Source organism: Echinops telfairi, unplaced genomic scaffold, assembly GCF_000313985.2.
Source record: "Echinops telfairi isolate 266 unplaced genomic scaffold, ASM31398v2 ScPeMD7_2;HRSCAF=8, whole genome shotgun sequence".
Taxonomy (NCBI): domain Eukaryota; kingdom Metazoa; phylum Chordata; class Mammalia; order Afrosoricida; family Tenrecidae; genus Echinops; species Echinops telfairi.
The window spans coordinates 20,529,854-20,552,774 of record NW_022103898.1 but is presented as its reverse complement, the minus strand read 5'-3'; positions in this window follow the sequence as shown (position 1 = coordinate 20,552,774).

Here is a 22,921-nt window from a genome sequence, read left to right as displayed (position 1 = left end):
AGGCCAAATAACAGGAATCCCATGTGTATAAAAATTACTTACATATAGCCATATTATTGTTGTCATCTGCCAGTAAGTCAGCTCTAACGCATAACAATCCCACGTGACACTTGAACTCCCCTTGTAAGGTCCCCAAGGTTGTCATCCTTTGCCATTGTTTTTCAATCTGTAACAAACCTGGGCTGTATTGAGAAGCACATGGCATCAATGAGATTTTGTTTTCTGCTCAGGAAAAATGCCGCAGACACTGCCGTGCTGTTGAACACAGCTTATAAGGACAACGCTATGGGGAAAACTCAAGTGTAGATGTGATTTTGTTTTTTCAAAAAAGGTGAAATGTCGATTGATGACAAACCTTGTTCTGAACATGCGTAAACTTCCCAAGTAGACAAAAATGTTGACTCATAATGCATTGGGAGTTCATTCCACCAGGTCAGAGAGTTAATCAAGCTTTCTCTATAGGAGTTCTGTAAAGATTGCACAACAGTGTGTGACCAAAAAGGCCTGATTTGTGGCAGACAGGACAGGTTTTACCACCATGACAATGCACCTGCTCATGCAGCCAACTCAATGTACCCATTTTTGGCAAGAAACAGCATGCCTCTCTAGCCCCACGCACCTGACTCACCTGACTTCACTCCTTGAGACTTCTTTTTGTTTCTGAGAATAAAGAGGGACATGAAAAGACAGCGATTTGATGACATAGAAGAGATGAATTTAAAAACAAGGGAGGTGCTATCAGCCATCCAAATAGATGAGTTTGAAAAATGTTTTCAAGAATGAAATCACAGATTTGACAAATGTATTAAGTGTAATGGGGAGTACTTTGGAGGTGATATGTTTGTCTTGTGAAAAAAATTTAAATACATAGCTTTGAAAAAAATTCTAGTTTGAGGGGGTACCCCCTCGTGTGTGTGTGTGTGTGTGTGTGTGTGTGTGTGTGTGTGCGCGCGCGCGCGCGCGCACGCGCGCATATATTCATAGAAAGGTTTGTATCAAGGAAATGGCTCTAACAGTTGTAGAGACCAACAAATTCCAAGTCCAGGGTCAGGTGTCAGGTGTTAGGCCAGAGGCTTATCCTGACTCATAGAGCTGATAAACTCAAGGTCCACAGGCGGATGGCGGACTTTGGGCTACAGAAGTGAATGAAAACCCAAAGGCATTGGGTAAGGCGGCAGGCTGCTGCTGATTCCCAATATAAGCAGACAGCAGGGCAGGCCATTGGCTGAAGCGCAGAGAATGAGAGGTCAAATGATCATCCGGATGCAGGATCCAGACACAACCAAAAAACAAGCAAGCTTTTACACCACTGAAAATCCTGGCCCACCTACGTTGACTATCACATATACCATGCTTGGTAAAGTAGAGTCTATAAAAAAGATGACCCTCCATGTTATGGATTGATGCAGTGGCTGCAACTATGGGTTCAGACGTGGCAAAGATTGTGAAGATGGTACCGGATGAGCAGTGTTTTTTCTCACATACATTGGTCCCTATGAATTGAAACTAACTCAGTGGTACCTAATAATGGTAAAACTTTATGTTGAACGCTTGCCTGCTAGCCAGAAGGTGAGTCATTCAATCCCACCAACCTCTCTGAGGAAGAAAGATGTGCAGCCTGCTTCTGTAAAGGTTTACATCTTTGGAAATCCTATGAGGCAGTTATCCTCTGCCCAATGGGGTCATTATCAGCTGGATTTCACTGGACAGCAAGAGGTTAATCTTTACAGGAGCAAATGGCCAGGTCTCTTCTCTTGCAGAGTGGAGGGTAGATTAGAACCGCCAACTTTCCAGTTAGCAGCTGAGTGCTTCAGCATGGTGCCACCAGGCTCCTATGTCATTGCTAGGTGCCATGAAGTCAGCGTCCACTCGTAATGTCACCATGTACAGCAGAAACAAGCTGGTCCTGCACCCCCACAATCAATGTTGGAGCCCACTGTTTCAGACACTGTATGCAATCCATCTGGTTGAGGGTCGTCTTCTTTTTGATTGCCCTCTAGTTAATGCTTACAGATATTTTAAAATCCTAAATAGATGATAGTGATTCATTCTAGAAGATAGGATTACAGATAATATTTTATCCTTCTTTTTGTTTACTCAATAATGAACTAGTGTACAAGAGGATTATTATTTTATTTATTTATTTTTTTTAATATTGCTGTGTCTTTTGACATTCCTAAAATCCCCATGTATGGCAGGATGGGGGTATACAAGAATTTGATTTGAAGTCAGGTAACAAAAGAGTATTTTCATCCGAATGGTCTCTGGTTGGGTCTTGAGGTTAGGAGGAGAGAAAAAGAGATCGCCGTTGGCAGAGTTGAGTTCCCTGTCCACTTCTTGGTCAGGTTTGCACGGATTCCATGTGGGAGGAAGAACTTTAATAGGGGGAGTAACCCATAGGCCTGAGTTCTTGAAAGGGAAGGTGATAGGTAGGTTGACATTGGATGATTATTTCCCAAACCACACCTGGCTATGCTAAGGACCAAACAAGCAGTTGTCATCCAGGAGATTCCTATTCAAGGCTGCCCACCTTGGCCACGTGTGCCCCATGAGTGTCGGAGTGGAACTGTGTTCCAGAGCATTGTCTGGACCTTTGAGAAACAGGTTGATATGCCTTTCTTTCAAGGCACTTCTTGGTAGATTCGAACCCCCACCTGTTGATTAGTGTCCAAGCGCTTAACCATTTGCACTACCAAAGCATGTTCCAACACTAAGAAGACCTTTATTTATTCTCTTTAAAGGTCTGAACTTATTCCACGGGCATGTATTAAGTATCCAATACATACTAGGTCCTGTGTTAAGCATATAAAGATGATTTAGATATTTCCTGCATTCAGAAAGTCCACAATTCAGTGCTAAAGACACACAACTAAACCCAAACCAAACTCACAGCCATCAAGTTGATGCTGAATCATAGCAATTCTATAGGACAGGGTAGAGCTGCCCCTATGGATTTCTGAAACTGTGACTGTTTATGAGAATAGAAAACCCTGGCTTTCCCCAGCAGAGGTGCTGGGGGTTTCAAACTGTTGACCCTGCGGATCACAGCCCAATTCATCATCACTATACCATCAGGGCTCCGAATGGCAGATGATATTGAGAGCTTTAGCCAGGGCACCATGGGAGCAGGAAGACCCTCAGAATGATCAAGCAAGTCCTAGAAGCTGTGCCCAGAATCTCTTCTCAGGGACTCTTGTTTTTCATGCAAGCATATTTTTGTTCTATCAGCTAAATGCAGAATCAATTGCAGAATCAGCAGTGCTTGATTCAGATAGCTTATGCCCATATCTCAACCACTACCCCTCTAATCAAGGGAAGGGGAAGGGTCCTTCTTGACATTCTTTTTCCTCTGAACTCTGCACAGCCAGCTGAGTCTATGAACTCAGTCACCTGGGAATGAACAGCATTCCAATTCCACAAAAGACAAGCGGTCCTGTTTGTTTGTTTGTTTGTTTGTGGCAGGCATACCCCTGCCAGGTTCATAACGAATCGCTCATAAAAACACTTGTAAAGCTCTTTGAAAATTTGATAGGAGGACTTGTAAAATGATCCTGGCCAACACCGAGTGAGACCTAAATGTGCCGTAACAAGCCATAACTGGAGAGCCTCCTATAAACCCACTCCAGAGTCTCAGGCCTCAGGCCAAGACAACTCTGCGGGCTCACGTCATTGCCTCCCAGAGGGCCGCCTTTCCTCCCAACAGCTGAGCCGCCTGCTCTCAAAAGTTTGCCCTGTGGGTTATGTTCTTTGCACCCTGCACTGCCTGTGACCTGCAAAAGTCCTGCAGCCCGCAGGGAGAAGCCCAGATGCTGAGGCAGGCCGGACAGGAAGAAGAGTGGCTGAAGCCTGAGGGGCAGGGTGGGAGCAGGAGGTGAAAGAGTGCCCATTACCATCAACGTCACTGCCACCATCGCCATCGTCACCCAGGTTTCATGGGGCCCCAACAGCTTTTCAGCCACTGAAAATACACCTGAAGTGGGCCAGCGAGGGAACCAGGCGGGTAAGACTCTGAGGTGAGAGTGGGTCTGATGTGTTTAAGGGGCTCCAAAATCAGTGTGTTTGCAGTGCAACCAACAATAGGGAGAGGGCAGGAGATGGAGTGGGAGAGAGCAGGGGCCAAGTCACGGAGCGCCTATAGACCATGCTGGGAAGATTGAACGCTGTTTATAACTGTGATTTATTAGAGTGTAGTACTGGCTCAGTGGTAGAATTCTCATCTGCCATGCAAGAGACCCATGTTCGATTCCCAGTCAATGTACCCTAGGCACAACCACCATTCATCTGTCGTGGGAGACCTATGTGTTAATATGATGCTTGTGATAGTGACATGATTTCATGTCAACTTGAAGATATCAAAGGGTAGGGGTGGAGGCTAGCCTGTCAACCAGGTCACAGCATGATGGTACCTCCTAGTGGGCGTGGCCTTCTCATAAGGAGGGTCCTGGGAACTTACTCTCTCTCACTCTCTCTGTCTTCACCTTCCTGTTGATGCCATGTGGAGACCTGCGAGATCCGTGTGATGCTGTCACCACCGCTGCAATAGGGTCCACAAGACTTTTCAGCCACCGGTCAGTGATCTTCCTGCATTTTGCATCATTGCTGGTGGTTGTGTGAGTCTGAAGAGGGATTTATGGACTAGTATCCAACTTATGGACTTGAGTTGGACTGGGCTGGGATGTTTTTTGATGCATAATTACTTCTTGATATAAAGCTCTCTTACACATATATGAGTGTTCTTGGGTCTGTTTCTCTAGTCAACCTGACCTAGCAAAATGCTGACCAGCCTTCAGCAAAGCCTCCATTCTAAGATGGACTGGGAAGAAAGCCTTGGCAATCTACTTCCGAAAATAGGCCACCAGAAACCATACAGATCACAGTAGGCCAAGTTCACTGTGCACAGGGTCCTCATGAGTCAGGGGCCTCCTCCCAGTGCCTAACAGCAGCAATAACATTTTTTAAAAGCAGTTTTATTGGCACTTCCTCCACAAATCACACAATTCAATAATTCAATTACATCAAGATGAGTTATACAATCTTTATCACAATCAATCTTAGAACATTTTCTTCTTCCTTGTACTCATTGCTATTCATGCATTTTTTTTAATTTTGGCAAAAAGACACACAACCAAGCATTCTCCAATTCAGTAACTTCTACATGTATCGTGCGGTGTCATTGCTGTACTCTTTGTCCTGTACAACCATGATTGACATCCCTCTCCAAATTGCTCCCCCACCATTGAAATAAGCCCAATGCTCCCTCAGCAAAAGCTCTTCCTCCTCCACGCATGGTGACCCTCGGTCGAGCTGGGTTCCCTTTTGTTTCTGTTGTGTTTTTTATACTTTTCTAGATATATTATTCACATATCATCTAGTTCCATGGTTAAATTGCTTTTTAAAAGAGTTGCATATAAATCATCACAATCAGCTCCAGTGCTTCCTCCATCCTCCCGCATTCATTGATTGCTCCCCAATTTCCTTCCTGCCCCTTCCCCGCCCCCCACCTTTTCAATGAACTATTGAATCAGTTAAATAACACTCTTTAGTAGGCCTCTTTATGTTCCAAGAACAGGGCATGACGACTTCTCTCTAAAGCTTCGCATGAGCCACGCAAGGTTGGATCATGGCTGACTTTTTCAAGAGGAGGGCAGTACCTCATAGAGAGGGGACGAGGTGGGTTTTCTGTTCCTCAATTGGCGGCAGAGCCGGGCTTCGGACCCCTGACTTTCTGACTCCCAGTCCGCATGCTCACTGCTGCACCACGCTGGGCTGGAAGGCGAGCCTTTGAGAAGTCAAAAGGCTGCTGTTTTCCTCCTTCCTCTTCACGCCTCAAGATGCTCATCCCTTATTGCCCCTGCTCCACCCTCAGCGATCTGAGGTGTGAGAAAAAATGGAGGGGCAGAGCAAGAAGCATCTTGTGTCCGGGATGCTCGCGGCTGCGACAACGGGCTCGAGCACAGGAGCAATTGTGAGGATGGCCCAGGACCAGGCGGTGTTTTGTCCTGTTGGGGATAAGACTGCTGTGAGTTGGCACCAACCCAACGGTACCTAGCAACATGCAGCAACAAGTAGCCTGTACTTCACGTCCATGAGGAAAGCCCTCCCACCTGACCTGGTGTTCCCTGCTGTGCTATCAAAGAGCACTGACCAGTCACCCTTCTGACCTCGACCTCCCTCTCTCCCTCTCCCAGAGGAGAATAAGGGACTCGATTTGACTGGAGATGGTGGGGCAAAGCCCTGCCCTTTCCTTTCCCTTCCTCTTGAGCCCCTGTCGGTCCCTTGGAGCAAGCACTCTGCTATCCTACCTCAAGTTCTGAGGGTCGTAAATGTAGGTTCTGATCTCACTGTGATGGTCCAGAGTTGCCTGTGGATGGTGGGTAAACCCGGCAACCAGTTTCTTCGAGTCAGTGGTAGCTCATGGTGACCACCGATGCATCAGAGTAAAACTGAGCACCAGAAGATTTTCAAGGGCAGAGTCTTCAGAAGTAGATCACCAGGCCTTTCTTCCAATGCATCCTTAGTGGATTTGAACCCTCAACCTTTAGGTGAGCACTCTAGCACATTTCTCTTTGGTATCAGCCAGGAATCCCAGACCTGCTGGGTAAGACAATCCTACTCAGGAATGCAGTGTTAGGGCATCCTCTGGTCTGCAGTCTGGTGCGCGTCTAAGTGACCTGCTGCTCCTTTTGTTTTATGAGGAATCAAACTGTGTGTGTGTGTGTGTGTGTGTTGCCATTATTAGGCACCTACCACTGTGATCTCTGGGGTTCGGCAGTTGCAGTTTCCGCATCCGAAATATTGGGCATATATATATTGACATAGCATCCTGTGGGTTAAAGTAAGGTTGAAACCAAAAGAAGCCTCAGGGGATGAAGAAAGATCACACCACCAACAGCCTTGAAGCCGGAGAGACCTGAGTGGCCCTGCATCAACTTCATCTGCTAGCTGCGATTTCGATGAACGTCTTAACGTCTTGCCCTGAATCCGCCTCTGTTTCCTGGTCTGGAAGTGGGAGAAGCATCCATTCCTCTGCCTGTCCCATCCATCACACATGCCCTCCAAGGGCATGTTGTGGAGTTGATGTCACCTCTTTTTTTTTTTCATCCTTTCTAGTCAAATTTCAAGGATGGATTAAATTCTACTACAGGTGAGAAGTTATGGGAGTCAAGTCACATAAAACTATCAAAGGAAAAACTCAGAATTCCTAAACTCCTCCAAGAAAGGAGTTATATAATTCTGAGGACAATCTCAGGATAGGAGGTCTCTTACGCGTGCACTCCATTTTTCCGATTTCCAATCACCTCCTAGCCGTAAGAAAGTTGGACAGTGAATAAGGAAGACTGAGGAAGAACTGATGCCTTTGAATTGTGGCGCTGACAGAGAATATTAAAGCACCATGGACTGCCATAAAAATAAATAACTCTGTCTTAGAAGAAGTACCACCAGAAGGCTCCTTAGAAGCAGGGATGGAGAGACTTCCTCCCAAACACTTTGTATATGTTGTCAAGTGAGTTAGCTAATTGTGCCAGCCTGGCCAATAATCACATGTGGGGCTGGTTGAAAGGCGGAGGGATAAATGGGTGGTGAGTCTCGCCTTTCTAGTTCTTGGGTCTCTTGTTTTGTGATGGTTGCACCGGGTGCAGCTGCCTTAGCAGTTCCCTGCTTCAGCTTGCAAGATTGACTTCCTACAAGACATCCCCAAGGAGAAGCCGCATGGACCTATCCCGATGCAGCCCTGGGTGCTGGAGCAGCCATGTGGAGACCCCTGCTAGTGCTGAGATGCTTGTTCGTTCACTGACTCAGCTTTCCTCCTGCAGTCGGCATCATTGCCTCTGTTTTGTGAGGTGGAGGACTTTGTGGACTGGTGTTGGGTTAATGGGTTAATGTTGGACTTGTGGGCTTGGGCAGCATTGGGTTGGGATGTTTTCGTGATGCACATTTTCTTTACATAAAACTCTCTCTTCTACATGAGTCGCTGTGGATTTGTTTCTCCAAAGTACCTAGACTAATACATCAGGAGAGACCCGTCCCAGGAGAAGCACATTGTGCTTGAAAACGTCGAGGGGCAGCAAAAGACGAGGATGGCCCGCAGTGAGATGGATGGACACAGAGGCTGCAACAACGGGAACCAATCAGCAATCCACCACAAGAGCGAGTATGAGGCGGGCACAGGACCCGGCGGTGTCTCCTTCTGCTGTGCACAGGGTTGCTGTGAATTGGAACTGATTTGATAGCACCTACCAACGGCAGCACCGTCTGTGATTGACCTTTCCAAAGAACTTCTTAAGGTTACAGGCCAGCTGGTGAATCTTTCTATTTAGGAACATGGTCCCGGCGAGGCTCATAAAAGGAACATGTGACCAGCAGGGTCACCTAGGAAAAGAAAAAGAGCAACGCCGACAGTTCCCTTCGTACTGATCAGAGTTGGCAAGAGTGAGAGGAAAGCCCGACTTGGCCCTTTCACAGAGACCACACGCAACACGTGCCTCTGTGCGGATAGAAATGCAAATTCAAGCCACCACTGCTTGCTTGTGTACTGGTGCCCGTGCCAAGGCTATCACCGTGTTTACCAGACTATCCCAACGCATTGCTTGCCATAGGGCACACGTTGATTAACTAAATATTTTTATAGAAGGCATTCAACAGCCATGATTAATATTGATTAAAAGTCTAGGGTGCCGCAGAATTTTTTTAACTGTCTCTATCCATTCATAAAGCAATGGGGATCAATTTTTACATGGAATGTTAACACTTGCAAAAGATGTGACACAGAAAGACATGAAAAGGTGTACAACTTCACTCATAATAAGAAAAAATGAAAATGAAATCTATACTGAGTTACCATTGAATACTAGTTCGATGCCTTTTGGATTAATTGACTCAGGTATGGCTGCAGGAGGTCAAAATAACCCAACTCCATGTCAGGAAATTGGGAACTCTCTCATGAAGTGCTGTAGCATCTACCTTTTGACCCTGTGAGTCTATTTCTAAGAATTCGTACTATAAATGCACCCCTACAAATAAACACAACACATGTGCACAGTTATTCACTATAGCATGACTAATAATAATGAGAGAATTGAAACCACTTAAATGCCCATCAATAGGAAGTTGATTCTTAAAAAGTGTACATTCTCACAACGGAATACTAAACAACTTTCAAAGGGAATGAAAATGGCCCCAAATAGCTGCACCAATCTTGAAATAGAACAAAGCTGGAGGAATTCAATGTCCCAACATAAAAACCTATTGCAAAACTATACCCGGGTTATTAAATATTAAATATGGTGCTTGCATAAAGAATAGAAAATAATGAGAATCCATAAATAAGCTCAAACTATGGTCAATTAAGGAGCCCCAGTGGGCGTTTCAAACTCACCAGCCACTCTGTAAGAGAAAGATGAGCTGTCTGCTCCAGTAAAGATTTATAGTCTTAAAAACCCTAGGAATCAATTCTACAGGGTCTCTGTGAGTCAGAATCTATTTGAGGCAGGGGGTTTCGTTGGGGGAGTTGGGAAATCCCTAAATCTACAAGTCAGTCAACAGGCTGAAAAATTAAGGATAGTTGCATAACCAAGTGAGGACAATGGCCTAGCCAGGTTGACACATGTGTTAGGATGGGATGTCTGGAGAAACCAACCAATGACACTCATCTATGTGCAAGAAAGAACTTTATATCAAGAAGTAACTTCACATCAAGAAAACTCCCCAGCCCCGTCCAACTCAAGCCCATAGGTATGATGCTAGCCAGAACCTTCTTCAAACTCATGTAACTGCAGGCAGATGATGCTTAAAGGTGAAGTGGGAAGCAGGGATATCACTGGCCCATGAGTGCACAGTCATGTGGATCTAAGGTGAGTGAAAACAGGGCAGGTTGCTGACAGCTCTTAGGGTCTGGCAACCCATATGGGGCTGCCCCAGGAGGCAGACACAGAGTAGCAGCAAGGATAAAAGCCAAGGCCTGAGAGAGCAGAAGGTAGTTCCTAATTTGGTCTTATAAAAAGGCCACTTCTCCCAGGCAACATCAGGCAGTGACCTGATTGACAGCTTGGCCTCCACCCTTCCACAGGTGCAAGTTGACAAAATCTAACTATCTCAACTCAACTGTATCCATTATAGTCCACCCCTGGTCACATCTCCTAAGACCATGAATAATCTATAAAAACCAAACCCAAACCCAGTGCCGTAAAACCAATTCTGACTCATGGTAGCCCCATTGAACACAGTAGAACTGCCCCTGTGGGCTTCCAAGACTGCAACTCGATGCGAGTAGAAAGCCTCATCTTTCCCCTGTGGAGCAATTGGTGGTTTTGAGCTTCTAATCTTATAGTTAGCAGCCCAATGCCCAACTATAACATCAGGGTTCCCTATAGATTATCTATAAATAAAGATAATTATAAACACAGACCTAAAAACAACATGATACAATGAACATGCATAGAACCAAAGCATGCTAATCACTTTTACATCTTATATTTTATAAGTAATGGGATAAAAGAGGAAAGAAAACAAAATATTTACACAGATATACTAGGGAAGTTCAAAAGTTTGTGGAAAAAATCCATTATCTTTTCATTGTCTCTGCCAACTGAAATAACTGAAGACAAAATTTAATACTGAAGGATTTCAATACTGAAGGATTCTATGGGCAAAAGGACCTGAATGATTCAGGGAGCATCAAAAAAGGATGGTATGAGGAGTACACAGAGTCACTGTACCAAAACGCATTGGATGATATTCAACTAGTCCAGGAGCTAGCATATCAAGAACTGATCATTTTGAAAGAAATCCAAGATCTACTGAGCCTTTGATTCCCTTCCAACTCTTAGTAACTCCATGGGACAGAATCTACTGCCCCACAGGATTTCTGAGACTATAAATCTTTACAGGAGCAAGCAGGCTGGTCTTTCTCAAAGAGTGACAAAGGACCATGCAGTTTTTAATTCATCATGCATGAGGTCACCAGGCATGTAGGGACGGATTCAATGGCACCCAATAACAATATGGCTGATTGATCTTCAACAAGGGTGTCAAGACCAATTAACCAATAAAGACTAGTCTGTTCAACAAATGTTACTGGAATGGCTGAATAACCATATGCAACAGGATGAATTTGGACCTCTACCTCATATAACATACAAAAAAATAACTCAAAAAATAGATCAAAGAACTAAATGTAAGAACTTAAACTATAAGACTATTAGAGGGAGAACTAAAACCCACAAAGGCATTTATCTTTATAATCTTGAATTAGGCAACAGTTTCTTAGATATGAAGCCAAAAGCCTAAGCAACTGTTATGGATTGAATTGTATCCCCAAAACTATCTCTTGTAATTCTAACATCGATGCATGTGGTTACAATCCCTTTGGGAATAGGTTGTCTTTGTTATGTTAATGAGACCAGCTTAATGCAGGGTAGGTCTTAAATCAGTCTCTTTGGAGGTATACAAAGAGATTAAGCACAAACTAACAAGTAGAGCGAAATGGGGTAAGATTGATGACAAGACACATGGAGCTCTTGAGGGAAACCAGAGCCGTGGCTGGAGAGCTGGTAAAAAGAGAATCCTTCCTCTTAAGCCAGAGGTCTGAACTGAGACTTCTAGCCTCCTCAAAAGACAACAGCAAACAAACAAACGACAACAAAATACCTAACTGCCATTGATTCGACTCTGACTCACAGTGACCCTACAGGACAGGGTGGAACTGCCCCTGTGGGCTTCAAACGCGGTACATCTTTGCAGGAGTGGAAATCCTCATTGTCTGCCATGGGGTGGCTAGTGTTTGCAAACTTCTGACCTTACTGGCAGCAACCCAACTCGTATGCACTTCCTACACTGTGAGAAAATAGTGTGTGTGTGTGTCGGGGGAGTGGGAGGGGGGGTTGTTTGTTTGTTTAAACCATCACTTGTGATGTTTCTGTTACAGCAGCACTAAAGATCTAACCTGGCAACCAAAGGGAACAAATAGAGATAAACTCGACTTCCTGAACAAGTGGATAGGTCAAAGGAGAGTATCTAGAAATTGAAACGGTAACCCCATGTAAAGAGAAAAGATTTTGAAAAACATTTAGCTAATAAGGGTCCAGGGTCCAGAACATGTAAAGGATTCTTACATTAACAAAAGACATTCTACATTTAAAGAGACAAAGGAATTGCTATGATGTCACTCTTCTTCTATCTGTCCTTCCTAGCAGAGTAAACGGTACCATTATCTGCTTAAAATGGCCAATTCAAGTCTGTATTAGCTCACGAGCAGCTAAGACACCGATCTGTTAGTTCGCCTTTTCATGGTGGACGACTTCCCGTTTTGTTAGATTCGTTCTTTGTACACGCCATCGTCCAATAATGAATACATGTTTTCAGGTGTTTCATTTTAAATTATGCCCCATCAGCAAATGAAGGCTCTGCTCCTAAAGGCTTGGCTCTATTCGTGTCGGTCAGGTCAACTCCGCTCTGAAAAGGCAGCTCTTCCTTAGCCCCATTCCAAGTACCTGCTGACCGGAGACGCGCATCCTCAGCACCGTCTCTGACAATAGTCTGTGTGAGGCAGGAGACTCTCAATGTCTGACAATCTTCCATGCGGTCCATAAGGTGACCAGTGACGGGCTCCCCTGAAGTAGAGGATAGATAGATGGATAGATGATAGATAGATAGATAGATAGATAGATAGATAGATAGATAGATAGATAGATAGATGTCCAATAAGTACATAAAAAGAGGCTCAATGTCATTCGTTCTTAAGGAAATGTAAATCAAAACTCCAGAGATACCAATTCCCACCCATTAGCGCTCATTATGGCCATTATCAAAAGAATGGAAAATAACAGAATGAGCATCTAGAACCTTCGAATATTGCTGATGGAACAGTAAAATGCCGCACCTGCTATGGGACATAGTTTGACAATTCCTTTTCTTTTTTTAATTAGATGTAAAATTACTTTATGACTCAGCAATTGCACTCCTGTGTACACACACAAAAGAAAGGAAAATGGGTCCTCTAAACAAATACTTGTGCAAAAAAATCTATCTAGCAGCATTAGTCACAATAGCCAAGTGGAGGAGAGAAAATCATTAAAATATCCACACAAAGGGAAAAAGGACTCTGCTACTAACCAAAAGGCTGCTAGGTGAAATCTTCCAGCCACTCCTTCAAAGAAAGACAGGGTCCCCTCCTTTCATCAAGAGTACAGCTTTGGAAACTCTATGGGGCAGTTCTGCTGTCTTACAGCATAGGTATGAATGAGTCAGAACCAACTACACAGTATTGGGATTAGGGGCATTTTGTTGGTTTAGTTTTGGTGTCGTTGTTATATCCATAAAATGGAAAACTATCCCACCAAAAAACAATTACATACTGATGTTACAAAATGGAAAAAGCTGGCAGACACTGATTTTAGTTAAAGAAGTCAGTCGTTATGCAATTTCATGTCAACTTGATAAAAGAATAGAGAGGGGTGGGGAGTTTAACCTGTCAATCATGCCTCCTTGTGGATGTGGCCTAATCATGAGGATTCTGGGAACTTCCTCTCTTTCTGCTTGGAGGCGGGCCACACTCTTTCTCTGCCCTTGTCTTCCTGTGGACAAGCCAAGTGGAGCTACACCGAGACCTGAGTGAACCATGTGGTAGAGACCTGCAGAGACCAATGGTGCTTCCACTGCCATTGGACCCACAGGAGTGTTCACCCACCAGCCTGTGGTTTTCCTACATTCGACATCATGGCGAGTGACAATGGGAGTCTGAAGAGGAATTTTTGAACTAGTATCAGACATTTGGGGTAATATCAGACTGTTTACATAGGTATTGTTATGAGGCAGAATCAACTCAATAGCACCTAACAACAACAACACAAGAAGAAAATTCTGAGAAGCTTCATTCAGTAGTTATATTGTTAAAAGTAGGATTTGTATTATTGTTTTTTAAGTATAGTGATAAGAAAAGAAACATGGGATTTACAGCACAATATCACTTAGGAACATTAAAAAGACACAGAGGCAATATTTTATAAGAACATAAACATATTTAAGGACACATAGAACATATTCGTGTTAGTGTGAGTGTCTATTGCTACTGGAGAGAATGGATATGGGGTGATAGAAATGGGAGTTCAAATAGCAGCCGAGAGTATTTTTGTGGGAACCAGTGATGGCAATAAAGGATGAGCCCCAGAAGCATGATGTATTAAACTCCCTGAATCTGAAAGGGGCAAATGTAGTACAGATAGGGTACTTTCATGATGAAGGGATTCACTTGAGGTATTGCCGAAGTTTCTCCTACCTCTAACCAAACACTGAGCTGACATGAAGGTATTATTTTATTTCTAGAAACCAGCACAATGTCTAGCCAATGGCAGGTGACCATTAAATGTTTGCGTTTTAGTTATAAATTGTATTTGGCCACTATTTTCACAGATCCAGTTAATAAAAGCAAACAAACATTGAGTCTGTTCCAACTCATCGTCATCCTATCTAGCATTTCTGAGACTGCAAATCTTTATGAGAGCAGATAGCCTCACCTTTTCCCAAGGAGCGGCTGGTGGGTTTGAACCACCAACCTTAGGGTTAGCGGTACAAGGCTTACCCAATAGCACCAACTGATTTTTCCTCACATATAAAAGAAGCCTACAGGGAGGAAGTCCAAGGTGCATATGTTACTAAGGATACATATTTCTGCCCAATTTCCTCATCCTATGGCTTCTGGTTTCCAGGTCATCTCATGGGCCATGATGAGTGCTGGAATGCCAGTCATTTCATCTGGATCAAAGGCCAGATAATATGCTCCTCCCTTCTAAGGAAGCTTCCAGAAGCTCCAAACAATACTTGTGACTGCATTGCACTTGACAGCTTAGCCACGTTGTCATAGTTAGTTATAAAGGAGACTGCTGATTATAGTCTTTGATTCTAGATGAGGTGCCCAGCTGGGCATTGGAGTTGATTCCTAAGGATAAGATCTGTTATTAACAGATCGTACGAGTAGGAGAGCCAGTGATGTCTGCCACAGAAAGAGACTAGGCTTTTTGAACACCCACTCCGAGCTTAGAGAGTCTACACATATGATCAGACAGACATATTGCACTACACTTTTACTGGAAGTGGTAGCCTTTGATGATCTGAAATTTACATTGAAACGGCTATCTGTTAAATCCAATTTAACTGTGGACGGTGATAATGGCTAAGTGGGATGTGATAAAGGTGAGCGGACGCCTGGGAAGCTACGTCACTTGCTATAAAGCTAGCAGGCTTTGGAGTCTGACTGTCGGCATCCAAATCCCTGTTGGGGATCTAAAACTCCACCAACTGCTTAATCTGTTTCAGTGCTTTGGATTCTCCCCTTTGAAAATAAGGATCACAATGGTCTTTCCTTAGACTCATTGTGAGGATTATATGAATGATGCGAGCTGAACACTTGGAACAAACTGTGTCTCAATATGTTGCTCTTAGGTGCCACGGAGTTGGTTCCAACCCACAGCCACCCCACCTACACACAACAGGATGCACCCCTGCCCCGTCGGGCACCATCCACACCATTGTTCCTATGCTTGATCCCACTGCTGCAGGCCCTGAGTCCGTCCATCCTGTGGAGGGTCTTCCTCTTTTGCGCTGCCCCTCTACTTTACTCTAGATAAAGGGAGTCCATTTTGCCCCAAGGACCCAGCCCATCATCTTGTTGTCCCGCCCGAGTGGCTCAGAGAGCATGTGTTCCTGCTGAAAGCCAGCTCACAACCATTCCTATGGTTGACGAGGGTGATTAATCAGAACAGCGGCCACGATCATCACTGCATTTCACAGTGTAGGAGGACAATCTCCCACACGTGATCTCAGGTTCCCAGTCCCAGGTGTCATCTATAAAGTGGCAGTGATAACACCCACCCTCGGGAGTGAGGTGAAAAGTCCAGGAGGTCCTGTGTGCCCGGCACATAGCAGGTGCTCAACCGTCTGTGTGCTTCATGCCCAGGTCTTCTGCATAGCCTTCAATGTGCTGTAAACATTAACTGTATTGCAATAATATATTGAATGTGTCATCCACTTGAGTTCTGAGTCCGCATGAGCCATTTATTATAAAAGCTTCAGTTAACCAATTCTTGAAGATGCTGCCCAGTCACCGTCACAGAGAGCTCTCCTTACGGGTCACCACACCCCAGGCCCTTTTAAACATGGGACTCCTTCCCAACGGGGTCTAAGGATCCTTGCATGGTGCTAAAGTCTCAGCTGTTAATAAAAACATCTGCAATTTTGAATCTGCCAGGTGCTCTGCCAGAGAAAGGTCTGGCTGTCTGCTTCCACAGTTTCCAGCCTTGGAAACCCCGTGGGTCAGTTCTGCTTTGTCCTAGAAGTTCCATCTGAGTCAGAATTGACTGGGCAACAATGGGTGTGGGTTTGGGCTGGGTTTTTATCCAGGGGTCTGGGCTTGGCTGGTTTCCTTTTAGCCTGGCCCGCCCTCATTGTGGTTGTTGACGTTGAGTGTCACCGAGTCAGTCCAGACCCTTGGCGACCCTGTGCACAGCAGAGGGAAACTCCGCAGGAACCGGTGCCACCCTCACCACTGTTCCTGTGCCTGAGCCCGGCGTGGCAGTCACGGTGTCCATCCATTTCATTGAGAGCCTTCAGCTAGCCATTCAAACCTCTCTCCAGCAGCACCCTGTGGCTGGGCCTGCTCCAGAGTCCCACGCAGGAAACAGACTCCAAATGGACCTTTGGGGCCCTGGCTTTGGTTGACCTGACTCTGACCTATGGAGTGTGAGACAAGAGAAGGGCCCAGGGAGTATGGAAGACAGAGCCTGTCACCCTACTTGCTTCCTGTTTCCTTTGCAGTGCTGAGAAGAGAGGGGCAGCAATGGGGAGAGCTGGTGTGCACGGTGGCGAGGTACAGGGAAAGGTGAGGTGACCCACAGTGGTCTTGCCAGAAGGGTCTCAGACATGACTGTGTAGGTTGCAACTTGATATAGGGTAGACCAAGGAGCCCTGGTGACGCAAAGATTCAGGACTTGGCTGCTAACCAGAAGGTTAGGGGTTTAAACCTACCCACTGGCTTCATGGGATGAAAACCTGCCAACCTGGTCCTAGTCTGATATATATATAATTTTACTATGATTCGGAATCATCTCAACTGCCCACAGCCACCAGCAGGTAGACCAAGTCATCACACAATGGGGAGTAATGTAAAGGGACCAATGCGGAGCCCCAAAGCCATCAAGTTCTGACCTGATGTCCAGGCCTCACAAGCAAATGGGTTGGAACTGAGTCTGGCCTGCTCCTGCTCCTCTTCAGCCCACCAGAGCCAAGGCCAATGGGATTCCTCAGCCTCTTCTTGGCACGGAAGCATCTGAGCCGAAGTCACCCTGGGGAAAGGCCCCAGGGTGGGCTCAAGACTTGGATGATGTAAGCAAATGTGGTGAAGAAAGCTGATGGTGCCCGGCTATCAAAAGATATGCATCTGGGGTCCTAAAAGCTTGAAGGTAAACAAGCAGCCATCTAGCTCAGAAGCAACAAAGCTCACATGGAAAAAGCACACCAACCTTTGTGATCATAAGGTGTCCATGGGATCAGGTATCAGGCATCAAAGACCCAGAGCAAAAAATCATAATGTGAATGAGGGGGGAGTGCGGAGTGGAAGCCCAAGGCCAATCTGTAAGCAATTGGACATCCCCTTACAGAAGGGTTGTGGGGAGAAGATGGGCCACTCAGGGTGCAGTATAGCACTGATGAAACATACAGCTTTCCTCTGGTTCTTTAATGCTGCCTCCCCCGCCCACCCCCCACCCCCGCACTATCATGACCCTAATTCTACCTTACAAATCCAACTAGACCAGAGCATGTCCATGGGTACAGATAAGAGCTGGAAACACAGGGAATACAGGACAGATAAACTCCTTGGGACAAATATTGAGAGTGGCCATACCAGGAGGGGAAGGGGAAAGTGGGGGGAGAAAGGGGGAACCAATCACAATGACCTACCTATAACCCCTTCCCAGAGGGATAGACAACAGAAAGGTGGGTAAAGGGAGACATCAGACAGTTCAAGACATGGAAAAATAATAATAATTTATAAATTATCAAGGGTTCATGAGGGAGGGGGGAAGGAAGGAGGGGGATGGAAGGGAAAAAATGAGGAGCTGAAACCAAGGGCTCAAGTAGAAAGAAAATGCTTTGAAAACGATGATGGCAACATATGTACAAATGTGCTTGACACAACGATGAATGGATGGATGTGATAAGAGTTGGACAAGCCACCAAGAAAATGATTTAAAAAAAAAAAAAAGACTTGGGTGATGACCAGAGTTCAAGTTTCAGCTCTGCCCGTTGTACGTTCGGGCCATGAGGCAAGTAGCTTGACCTTTCCAGACTTCTGTTTTTCTCGTCTCTGAAGTGGGCATGGGAGTGGCCCACTGCTGGGTTGCTAGTGGGCTGATAGAGAAGGGTTGTCAGTTGGGGCATTTGAACCTTCTAGGCCAAAGGCCATGCCCAGGGCCATGAGACCCATCAGTCCCGCATTTCAAATTGAAGGCAATGCTCCAAAGAAGCAGGGTTGTAGAGCACTCGTTTCGGCGATTCTGACTGAGACGGTCTCATTTCCCAAGGCAGCGAGGTTCTGGGTAGTGCCCTGGGGCCCAGCCAGAGCTGCTCAAAGCAGCAGCACAGCCAGGACACCAACGGTCCACCTGGCAACCGTGGTCTCCTCAACAGGTGGGCTCTGAGGTCCTGGCCACCTGGCCTCCTTTGATTGCAGCGGTTCTTGACACTTCATTCACCAGTTTTCCTAGAGAGGGTGGGAGCGCCCCCATACCCTCTCAGTAAATCCCTGTTCTTACATCAGCCTGAGTGCCTTTCTGTTACGTCCAGTGCCAAGCCCTGTCTGCCTCAATAGCCAGGAGGATTGAAAAGACCGCTGGTGAACAGGAATGTGCTGCTAATGTCACCCGCCCTCTGTATTTGGGTGCTATTGCTGTGTAACAAGTTTCCCCAAACAACATCGTTTGGCTGCTCACAGCTCTGTAGGTGGGACTCTGATGCTCCTGATTGAACTCTCTACTCAGGGGCTTACATGGCCGAAGTCAAGGTGATGGCTGCCTTGTGTGCCTTCTTGGAAGTTTTGGGGAAGAACTTGCTTCCAGACTCCTTCGAGCTGTTGACAGACTTGTTTCCATTTCCTTGACGTGTTGTTGTTATAGTTAGATGCTGGTGAGTACATTCCAGCCCATAGCAACCCTGTGGACAACAGAAGGACGCATCACCCGGTCCAGCACCATGCTCACCACGGTTCCTGTGCCTGAGCCCACTCCCGTTGAGCGCCTTCTCTTTTTCACTGCCCCTCCACTGGACCAAACATGATGTCTTCTCCAGGGAGTGGTCTCTCCTGAGTCATGTCCAATGTACGTAAGAAGAGTCTGGCCATCCTCGCTTCTAAGGACCATTCTGCCTGTCCTTCTTGCAAGACAGATTGTTGGTTTTTTTGGCAGTCTGTTGTATTTTCAATATTCTTCAGCAACACTGTAGGAGTCCCCTATATTTTAAAGCCAGTAATGACACATGAAATCTTTCCCATGCTTCTAATCTCTCTGACTTTCCTGTCTGCCTGCCTCTTCTACTGCGATTAAAGACGTGTGTGATGGCACTGATAATCCAGGAGAACCTCCCTAACTTAAAGTCAACTGATTAGTAACCCTACCTTACCGTATCCACTGCTGTTGATTCAATTCTGACTCATCGTGACCCTTTAGACAACAGAGAACTGCTCCGTGCGGCTTCTTGGACTTACACATCATTACAGGAGCATCGCTTCCTCTTTCTCCCACGAGTGGGCTGGTGGGTTTGAACCACGACCTTGAGGTTAGGAGCCCAACATTGAACTGACTGAACTACCAGGGCACCTTAAGAGGCTGTCTTTCCTTGCTAAGACGGTTCAAAGTCGTGATGTGCCCTTTTCAAAGTCAATCCCCATCTGGGCTTTGGGAAGGTGACGGCAGCGGCAGCGTGGAGGAGAACGAAGCAGTGGGGAAAGCAGCTTGGGACACACTGGACACAGTCCAGTGAGAAAGTGTGGGTAGAAATCAGAGCAGGGGAAGCAGCCATGGCGTCCAGAGCTACTGAGAAGCTGATTGGAAACAGCGTGGACTGCTGGGCGCATATGAGGGGACAAGGCAAAGCAGAAAACAGCTGGCTCTCCCAGCTTGTCCCCCGGGGCCCCTACGTGCTACGGCTACCCAAAATGAGGAGAAATGTGCTTTCTGGGTGGCTGTCCGAGAAGAAAAAGGTCGGAAGACCGTTCAAGTAGAATGCTGTCTCCAGGACCTGGGCGCAGACAGAGAAAACCTGGGAGAACTAAAACAGCAAATGGCCAGATGGAAACCAAACCAGCAGCGAAAGCAAAGGAGAGGGCAGTGCAGGCCCGGGGGGTGGAATGTGGAACCTCACAAGTGTGAATAGCAGATACAGGGATCAGAGACCCGGACGGTACTGAACCCGGGAGTCTGCCGTCCTGCCTGCTGCTTCATCAGACAGGTCCACTCTGCTTGCAAAGTCCAGACCTCTGTGCCTTGTGTGAAGCTGCAGCCCCACGCGGGCCTGCTTTCTGGGCTGTGCAGAGGAACAGCTGCCCTGGGACGTTATGGGGCTCCAGATGGCACCCCGGGATTCCAGCCCACGAGCCTTCTGCTTCCTGAGGGAGAATAGCACCGCCATCTGCACACTCCTCTCTTCCTGTCTTCCATCCCCTTCTAATGAGCCCCCCACCCATTCCCCCCCACAGCCTCCTCCTCCTCCTCTCCCTCTCATTTCCCACTTCTTCCCCTTCTGTGGGACAGAGAGGAGATGGGGGAGTCTGGAATCAGACGAACTTAGGTCTGGTCTTAACCTGCTGTGTGGTTTCCAGCAAGTTACCCAGCCCTCCTGAGGCTCTGAAAGGTCACCTGTAGAATGGAACCTGTCACATCTCCCTCACCTGTGGTGAAGAAACTGTGTGGAACAGTGCCTGGCATGTGCCTGGCACAGTGATGCCATCGCCGCTCTTCTCGCATGGTGCCCAGGCCTGTAGACAGCAGAGGCCTGGACGTCCGACAGAGGCCCCAGGGCCAGAAGGTTTGTGACAAGCAAGAAGTTTAAAGTCGGGGGACTGAGCTGCGGTCTGTCTTTGCAATGTATTATCCGTGTCCTCTTGGGGCCACTCTGAGCCTTGGTTTGTTTCCTTGCCGATCAATCAGGGATGATACTAAGAGTGTGTGGCTCTGTTGAGATTCCACTTGCCTGCATAATTCACTTTCCACCTTCTCCACCTGGCTCTGGGCCCTTGGGAGCTGTCCTGTTGGCTACACCAATGACACTTCACCTTACCCTCCAGAGCCAGTGGAAGCTCGGCTAGCTAAAGGGGCACATGCAGACCAGAGGAAGAAGTATGAGGTCCAGGGAGCCCTTTCTCAGTGTGATGATTCATTTCATGTGTCCACTGGCTAGGCGTTGGTCCCCAGTTGTCTGGTCAAACACAAGTTTGGATGTGATGGTCCAGGTATTTTTGTAAATATGCTGAACAGTCACCATCCATCGACTCATAGTAAAGGTTGTCCTCCCTCCTGTGGGGGGCCTCGTCCAGCTGTTGGAAACCTTCAGAGCAAAAGGTGAGATTTCCCAAAGAAGCAGGAATTTTGCCCAAGACAGAATTCCTAGAATTGGAACGTAGAAAGACTGCCTGAGTTTCCAGCCTGCCCAACAGATCTGAGATTTGCCAGCACTCACAACCAACCATGACACAAGGCAAATCCTTAAATGTTTTGGAAATTCATGCATATTTTTTCCAGAATCTACAGTCTCCATTCACTTTTTAAAGACCCTCCAGATATAGATTGTATAGGATGCACTAAATAGGTTGGTGTTGTAGCTACTGTAGAGAGAGCGCCGGACTCCTGGCAGCCCCGAGCACAACAGCACACACGGACATTTGGTCCTGTGCTTTCCCCACGGTTGGTTGCAGATTGGACACTGTGAACCCCAGTGTTTCTCTAGGGCTTTCTTTCCCACTCACACCCTTGGTGGTCACCAATTTCCAGCCCTTTTCTTCCCCCGTGGTTCCACTAGGCAAGTTCACATGGCCGACCTTTAAGCTGCCACGCAAACCCACTGCAGCCCAGTCAACTCTGACTCAAAGTGACCTTAGAGGACAGACTAGAACTGCCCATGGGGTTTCAAACACTGTCATCTTTACAGAAGCCTCATCTTTCTCTCACCGAGCGGCCAGTGGGTTTGAACTACCAACTGTGGGGTTAGCAGCCAAGCTCTTAGCCCTTGCCACCACCAGGTTAGTAGGTGAGTGAAAACCATTTGCACCAATGATAGGAGGGTGTTTATTCCTGTTTTGGAATAAGAAAGGAGATGCCCCTTCTGCTTGATAGGAGCGATTGCTGATAAAGGAACACGTGTTGTCTGCTGTCCATTTCCTCGCCCTTCTCTGCCATGAATCGGAGTGCTCATCTGGCTGGTGAGACCAGAAAAGAGGCATAGAGCAAGCTCGTGCAAGACCACTTTGGGGCATATTCTGCTTACTTTCCCACAGGAATTCTACATTGTTCCCTTGGCTCCTGCTGGGGAGGCCTCAGCCATTTGTGCTGTGCTAGTTATAGCTACACAAGTTCACTAGAAGAGAGGAGAGGGAGGAGGAGGAGAGCCCATGTTGGCCTTGGGAAGAAGGGGGAAATCGACTAGCTAGTGTGGGTGAAGAGCTCACCAGCACCACCACCCCGAGTGGTGACAGAACGATTGACCATGGGAACCCCCTGCATTGGGAACAGCAGGACCCCAAAGGAAGTGATGCAGAAGGGGCAAAAAGAGCAGATTCGCACTATAATTAGCATAGAGTATGTCTTCAGTGTAGTAGGTATTCAACGGAGACCCTGGATCATGCAAAAGGATAACACACTTGACTACTAGCCAGAAGTTTGGC